The following is an 8,481-nucleotide window of genomic DNA, read 5'->3' as shown; positions in this document are numbered from 1 at the left end:
GGTGGCAGTAGGCGACTTTGCATCAGCCCAACAACCCTTAAAGAACACCTTGGGGAAAATAGCAAAAGCTGAGGGCGATTCCAATTCTTGTCGTGTTAAAGACTCGCCAGGGGTTCTGAAGGACCACACGAGCCTCCTCAGGCCTCCAGCCTCTTCTTGAATAGCATCTTCTTGGTCAGTCCTTACCTGTCCAATTGCGCCCTCTCTGGAGAAGGTGATACTCTCTCAGACTCAAAGGATGCTTGCTGCTATCCAGGGAAGAGCATGGCGGAGGGTGACTGCCAGGTGGTCACCTAGGCAACCGCAACTGGGATGGATTTCAGAAAGAGGCTGAGGGCAGAAAGAACAAGGAGGGGATGATGGCAGCAGTCTAGCTAAGAGACGCTTGCCCTGGGACTAGAGCAGGATGGTCAATATGGAAAGGACAAGTTGTTCCGTCGCTCAGTCGTGTCCAGCTCTTCGAAACCCCATGGACTACAGCACGCCAGACTTCCCTGTCTTTCACCTTCTCCTGGAGTCTGCTCAAACTCACGTCTATTGTGTCGATGATGCCATCCAACCATCTCATCCTCTGTCATCCCCTTCTCCTCCTGCCTTCAATCTTTCCCAGCATCAGAGTCCTTTCCAATGAGTCATGGCTCTTCGCATCAGGTGGCCAAAGTATTGGAGCTTTAGCTTCAGCATCAGTCCCTCCAATGAATATTCAGGACTGATTTTCTTTAGGATTGACTCATTTGATCTCCTTGCAGTCCAAGGAAAGGGCAAGAGGGTTTAGCATATACTTAGTAGGTGACAGATATCAGGAAAGGGAGACCTGGAGACTGGTTCTCAGGTTCTCACAGGTGAACAAGAGGATGTTGGTGTGAACTGAATGCAGAGGACCAGAACGTGGGAAGCACAGCCAATTTCAAGGGAAGGTGATGGCAGGTTTGGACTGCGGGATCTGAAATAAGTGGAGAGTGTTCAGGGGAGGTGTGCGGTTTCACACACGAACATGGTGCCTGCAAGAGGGCTAGGCGGAAGTCACCAGCTACTGTGAGCATAGTCAAAATACAAGCAAACTGGTTACTGTCAACACGGTTAGAACCTGAGAGTAGGTGACATCTGCTGGACAGAGACTACGGGAAGAGAAAGAACATCCACACTGAGAATCATCAACATCTAAGATGAGCAGAGGACGAAATTCTCTCCAGAGGAGAAACAGGGAGTTGGAATCCTGGCAGCAGGAAGTTTCAAAAAAGAGGCTGTATTACTCTGCTATGTATGTGAGTCGTTTCTTCGTGTCCGACTCTTTGCAACCCCATGGGCTGTAGCCCGCCAGGCTCCTCTGCCCATGGAATTCTTCGGGCAAGAATACTACAGTGGGTAGGCATCCCCTTCTCCAGGGCATCTTCCTGACCCAGGGATTGAGCCTGGGTCTCCCTCATCGCAAGCAGATTCTTTGCCATCTGAGCCACCGGGGAAGACCTGCTACAAGGTTGCCATAGTGAAGGACCTCATGCTGGGTGGCTGAAACAGGAAAGACTGGTTTTCGCCTGTTTCTGCAGGTTGAAAGTCCAAAGGCGAGGTGGTTTCACCTGAGGCTCTCTCCGTGGCTTGTAGACGGCAACTGCTTTCTCTCTCTGTTTTCTTGGTCATCCCTCTGGGTGTGTCTGCATCCTCTTCTCCTTTTCTCATAAAGACAGCAGTCATCTCGGGTTAGGGCTCACCCTCGTGACCTCATTTTAACCTGTCTCTTAAAAGCTTTTGTCTCCAAGTAAATAGCCATCACAAGCTGAAGCACTAAGGGTCAGCACTTCGGCTTATGAATTTGAGGGGGACACAGTTCAGACCATTGCAGTGGGTTCGATAGAATCAAACACAGCAGAGACATCCAGTAATTTAAAGCTGTAAAGTGTTCTTTGGGGGTTTAATCACTAATTCGTGGCTGACTCTTTGGACCCCATGGGCTGTAGCCCACCAGGCTCCTCTGTCCATGGGATTTTCCAGGCAAGAATGCCAGAGTGCATTGCCATTTCCTTCTCCAGGGGACCCTCCCAACCCAGGAATCGAACCAGGGTCTCCCTCATTGCAGGCAGATTATTTACCGATTGAGTTACCAAAGGGCCCTTTGGGTTTGGGGATGCAGAGGTGATGGCTGACCTCAGTGTTGCTTGCTGAAGCCAGATGACAGTGGGTTATGAAGTTCTTAAGTGGAAACAGTTTTGGAGAAACGTGGATGAATGTATATCCTTAGAGAGTTTGGAAGAGGGGATACTTTTTTTTCTTTTCAGCCACACCATGAATCATGCAGGATCTTAGATCCTCAGCCAAGGGTTGAACCTGTGACCCTTGCAATGGACGTAGAGTACTAACCCCTGGGCCACCAGGGGAGTCCCTGGAGGAGGAACTACTAATACCTCTGCCCACGTTCCTCATTTGGAAAGCAAAGTATAAGGATTTGAGAATAAAGTGGCAGCGGTTTGACATTTGCGGCGAACAAGATGGCTACCTCCATGCTCGGATCTCTGCTGCGGATCGTCTGGCAGGTGGTTCCTTCATCAGCTTCAGGGCAAGCTCGAAGTTACTATGTCGATTGGAGAATGTTGCGTGATGTAAAGAGAAGAAAAATGGCCTACGAATATGCAGATGAGAGGCTATGGATCAATTCTCTCAGGAAGAATACTATTCTTCCAAAACACCTTCAGGAGGTGGCTGATGAAGAAATTTCTGCCCTTCCCCAGGATAGCTGCCCCGTTAGAATCAGAAATCCATGTGTTATGATGTCCCGTCCACGAGGCGTAAAGCGGCCCTGGAGGCTCAGCCGTATCGTCTTCCGTCACTTAGCTGATCATGGGCAACTGTCTGGGATCCAGCAAGAAATATGGTGATCAGCTCCAGAACCTACTGACCTTGCAGGAAAACCATTTAGGCAAGAAGAGACTTTTCTAATAGATAAAAACCTGATTTTTATTTGAGTGTTCTGTCAGTGAATAATAGTTTTCTAAACATATTGTTCCCAAGCATAGTGCAAAGAGTAATTTAAAAAAAGAAGTTTGTGGGAAAAAAAAAAAGGATTTGACACCAAGTAAATGAAGTATTATGAATATTATGATCTCTAGAGTAGAATAATTTCATTTATTGAGCACTTTTTCTGTGCTAGAAAAATTCATTTTAATCCTTCCAACAAATCTATGACATAGTATTGTTATCTTTATTAACAAGTGGAGGAACTGAAGCTTTGAGGGTTTAAACAACTTGTCCATGAAGATGCTACTTCAGATGGCCGGGCTGGGCTTTTTGAAAGCTACAAAACCCTGGGCCTTAACTACTTCATTATAGTGTCTGTATTTAAAATAGACAGTCAGCAAATTTGAGACAGGTTACTGACTAAAAGTTTGTAAGTTATTTGCTTAGATCATAGAATACATTTTCCCATGGAAGGTGATTGGTGATGACGACTGAGTTCTTATCAGCTCACAAATGTATGTTTAAAGTATAATATACGAAAAGACACTTTTTATCTGCCACACTAATGATTAACCTAGACAGCATATTAAAAAGCAGAGACAAAAAAATAAATAAAATAAAATAAAAAAATAAAAAGCAGAGACATCACTTTGCTAACAAAGGTCCATATAGTCAAAGTTATGGTCTTTCCAGTGGTCACGTATGGATGTGAGAGTTGGACTATAAAGAAAGCTGAGTGCCAAAGAATTGATGCTTTTGAACTGTGATGTTGGAGAAGACTCTTAAGAATCCCTTGGACTGCAAGGAGATCAAACCAGTCCATCCTAAAGGAAATCAGTCCTGAATATTCATTGGAAGGACTGATGCTGAAGCAGAAACTCCAATACTTTGGCCACCTGATTCAAAGAACTGACTCATTGGAAAAGACCTTGATGCTGGGAAAGATTGAAGGTGGGAGGACAAAGGGATGACAGAGGATGAGATGGTTGGATGGCATCACCAACTCAATGGACGTGAGCTTGAGTAGACTCCAGGACCTGGTGATGGACAGGGAGGCCTGGTGTGCTGCAGTCCATGGGGTCGCAAAGAGTCAGACACAACTGAGTGACTGAGCTAAACTGAACTGAACGATTAAATAACAAAATAAAAATATCACTGATCAAGAAGTCTTTAAAAATTATCTTAAATGGTAGGACTTGAAAATGTCAATAAAGAAGTATGTAGGAGGTAGATTCTGGGGCATTTTTTTTTTAATATTTGAATTTTAAACCCATTTCTCTTTAATAAAAATTTATTTATTTGGCTGAATTGGGTCTTAGTTGCAGGATCTCCATTGTATCATTTGGGATCTTTCACTGCAGCCCAGGGGCTCTCTTGTTGTGGGAACAAGTTGCAACACCTGGGCTTTGTTGCTCCATGGTATGTGGGATCTTCCCGGACCAGGGATCAAACCCGTGTCCCTTGCACTGTGAGGTAAAATCTTAACCATTGGGCCACCAGGGAAATTCCGAATCCCATTTCTTTATCTCGTCCAATTTTCTGCAAACATTTGCTTTCCCACCACCTTCCTTGATTCAAGTCATTCATTGGCAGTGATTAAGGAGTTTCTCAACCAATAAATGTAATTTTAAGATGAATAGAAACTTTTCTGGAAAATCAGCTAGTAATTGTGAAATTTAGAACAATGCCGGGCATAAAGTAGTTAGGTTATATGTGCTGAGTACTCATCTAGGTTCTTTGAAGGTACTGCGTTAACTCATTTAATCCTTGTGTTAACAATCCTACTGCTGCTCCTGGGTTATATTGGGGAAATAGAGGCCCAGAGACAAGGAACTTTCCCAAGGCAACGCAAACAAAAGAGCTAGAGCCCAAACCCAGGCTTTTGGGTGGCACTTAATGCCTTTAAGTGGCAGGAAAGAGGCTGTTGAAGATGTGGGTACCCATTTGTGATGGTTAGTTTTATGTGTCAACTTGGCTGGACTATGATATCCAATTGACTGGTCAGACATCAGTTGAGGTGTTGTGTAAAAAGGTTTTCTTTTAAAGATGTGATTTACATTCAAATCAGTAGATTTTAAATAAAGCAGATTACCCTCAAACATGTTGGGTGGGCTTTGTCTAACCAGCTGAAGGCCTTAGGAACAAAGATTGATGTCCCCCTAAGAAGGAAAAAGGTCTTCCCAGATGGCGCTGATGGTAAAGAACCTGCCTGCCAGTGCAGGAGACATAAAAGACAGGTTCGATCCCTGAGTTGGGAAGATCCCCTGGAGGAGGGCATGGCAACCCACTCCAGTATTCTTGCCTGGAGAATCCCATGGACAGAGGAGCCTGGCGGGCTGCAGTCCATGGGGTCGCAAAGAGTCGGACACGACTGAGCGACTTAGCACAAGAAGGAAGGCCGCCTCTGGACGGCGGCAGACGAATTCTGCCTGCGTGTCCGGCCTGCGAACTCAAAACTGCCTCCTCTCAGGGCATTCCCAGCCTGCCCCGCAATTTTCAGATCTGCCAGTTCCAACACCCTGTGGGAGTCAATTCCTTAAAATAAGTGCCTTTCTCTTTCATTCTGTATCTTTCCTGGTGGTCTGTTTCTCTATTCTCTAGCCTGAGCACCTTCACTCACACACACCTGATAAATCTTGCCCGAGGTCAGCAATAAAGCCGAGGGAGTGAAGGGCCAGCTCAAAGGAAAACTTGACGCGGGAGTTAGGGAAGGACTCCGTGGGGAAGGGCTCCCCTTGGCTCCCTTGGACCCAGACAGCCTGTCTCCTCCCCAGAGGAAGAAAAGGCACTGGAGAAGGTGGGAGGGCAGCTCCAGCCTGAGCACTGGCAGGGGGCGGTGGCGAGGGGGGGACGTGTGCGCAGATCAAGAGCAGTAAAGAAAACCTCACCTCAGCAACCCGGGAGCTCCTCCCGGGGCTCGGGAACCAGTCTTCATTACTTGTATCTTTCTTTCTTTCTCCTGCGTGATTTTTGTCCACTTTTTGAGATATAATCTCTAAACAATAAAATTCTCCAGTTTTATGTGTGAAGCGTGATGAGTTCTGACACATGGTTCCCATCACCAGTCATGACACACAGCGTTTCCAGCTCTCCCAAAAGCTCCCTCGTGCCCTCTGGCTGTCGATTCCGCCCTTCCCTGACCCCTGGCAAGCACTCTGGTTTCCGCCACTGTGGTTTCGCTTTGTAGAGAATTTCAAATACTCGAATCATCCAGTATGTTCTCTTGCATCCAAGCTGCTTTCACTTGGCATTATACATTTGAGCTTCATCCATGCGGTTACTTGTATCAGTAACTCATTCAGCTTGCTGAATGAATATCCATACAATGAGTATCCATTACTGTACGGATGGACTGTGCTCCTTTGACCAGTGGCACATTTGAATTGTTTCCAGTTCTTGTCTATTATGAGGACAGTTGCTGTGAGCAGCCAAGTACAGGCCTTTGTGTGGACATGTGTTTTCACTTCTTGGGGTAAATACCCTAGCAGTGGGATTGCTGGATCATGTGGTAAGCATACACTTCACTTTGTGAAAAAAAAAAACAAAAACGGCCAAACTGTGTTACTAGAGTGGCTGTATATGATTTTAGCTTACAATAAGGGGAGAAAGGAGAAGAAATATACCTTGCTGTTTAGAAAAAAAAAAAAAAATCAACCCCTCAAAAAAAGGCTTACAAGGGGGAAAAGCAGTTTGGAATTAACTGTGGGCTGCGTTTCTGCATGCTATTCCTTTCCAGGGACCACAAAATCAGGAGCGGATGGTATCCTGACTTCTGCAAATTAACATAATACGAGATGGGCGTGACATTCTCAGACCTCAAAATCAAGCACACCGGTGTGTGTGCACTCAGCTGTGTCTGACTCTTTGCAACCCCATGGACTGTAGCCCACCAGGCTCCTCTGTCCATGGGATTCTCCAGGCCAGAAGACCAGAGTGGGCTGCCATTTCCTACTCCAGGGGGTCTTCCTGACCCAGGGCTCGAACCCACATCTCTTGGGTCTCCTGGATTGGCAGGCAGACTCTTTACCACTGTGCCACCTGGGATGCCATCAATACACTTGATAAAATGGATTTTTAAATTTTTCTTTAGATCAAGTAAATTTCAACTTGGTGGCCACATTTCCTGAGTTGGAGGGGAAGGGACAGTTGACCTCTGTCCTTCAGAAGGTACTCTTTCCATCTTCAGGGAAGTAAAAAGTTGGCAGAGTCTTCCCTGGACCGAGGCAAAAGGCTGGGTCACCAGCACCCCTCGGACAGCAAGTGACCAGTCCCCAGGTCACTTGGCTGTACTGGTGAGTGACAAGGATGTTTTTTGCCAGTCTTAGAGGACTGATGACAGGAAGCCCTGTTGGTCTGAGTAGTTTCCAGGTGTCGAGTGCCTTGATACTCCTATGAAATTCTGGGGGCACAGGGATGTTTGACCAGGCCAGGGGTCCTGTGTCCTGCCCCTCGTCAACTCCCCCGAGGCAGGACATCCCAAAGAACAAGACTTGGAGGTCAGGTCTCCTTTCCACCCAAGTCCCTGGAGAAGGGATGACAACCCACTGCAGTATTCTTGCCTGGAGAATCCCATGGACAGAGGGGCCTGGCGGGCTACTGTCCGTGTGGTCACAGAGAGTCAGACTCTACTAAGCAACCAACAGTTTCACTTTCCCACTCAAGTTACCTGGAGCTCCTTGAAGAAGAGAAAGAAAGCCACAAAGAAGAGAGGAAAATACTTTAAAACATTCTGCAAAGACAGTCACATTTGTTAACGTGGTTAATAGTAACTCATGTTTTCAAAGATGACAAAATGAACGCACCAAACTACGAGAAATATTGATACCAAATGAAAAGGGATCAATGAACCTTTTTTCCACATTCTGCCTTTGAGATGAAGACAAGTTCTGAGAGATGCCCCCAAGCCCCTGAGAGACTTTCAGTTTGCTCCCAGAATCAATTAGCTGCTTCCCTGGGGGAAGCTAAACTGGGAGGTGAAGATGGGCACCCGCCCCTGGGAGCGGATGGGGGTCTGTTCTCAGCAGAGTGGGCTGGACTACAGGGCTTCTCTACCCAGGAGATGTGTCCTTTTTCAAATAATTTTTCTTTTTTGATGCAGACCATTTTTAAAGACTTAATTGATTTTGTTACAGTATTGTTTCTGTTTTATACTTTGGTTTTTTGGCTTCCAGGCATGTGGAATCTTAGCTTCCCGACCAAAGATAAAACCTACACCACCCGTGCTGGAAGGCGGAGTCTTAACCACTGGACCACCAGGGAAGGCCCCTAGATAATGTCCTTTTAATCTCAGATGCTCAAGTTTTTTCTTGCAACAGAAAGGAAAAGCCAGACTCAGATGGAGATGATGAGGAAACCACAGGAGCCCGGATGGCGAGCCTGCATTGTGCGTCCCTGGAGGCTAACCCAACTCCAAGCTCACGGCGACTGGGAGTCCCGCCTGTGAGGCTGTCTCCACAGACACGCACTAGGTGCCTCTACCAACCACCGTGGATCGCTGGCACCGGGACACCCCCTGCCTGCCCCCTGGTCAAA

The 8,481-nt window shown here is 46.6% G+C and overlaps 1 pseudogene; it reads left to right on the top strand.

Annotated features, from left to right (window-relative positions):
- Positions 1 to 2,483: 2,483 nt before the first annotated feature.
- On the top strand, positions 2,484 to 2,870 carry LOC104985607 (annotated as a pseudogene).
- Positions 2,871 to 8,481: the final 5,611 nt, after the last annotated feature.

Source organism: Bison bison, unplaced genomic scaffold, assembly GCF_000754665.1.
Source record: "Bison bison bison isolate TAMUID 2011002044 unplaced genomic scaffold, Bison_UMD1.0 scf7180017864053, whole genome shotgun sequence".
NCBI classification, from domain to species: Eukaryota; Metazoa; Chordata; class Mammalia; order Artiodactyla; family Bovidae; genus Bison; species Bison bison.
Note: the sequence above shows the minus strand (reverse complement) of the source record. Positions and strands in the feature narration are given on the sequence as shown.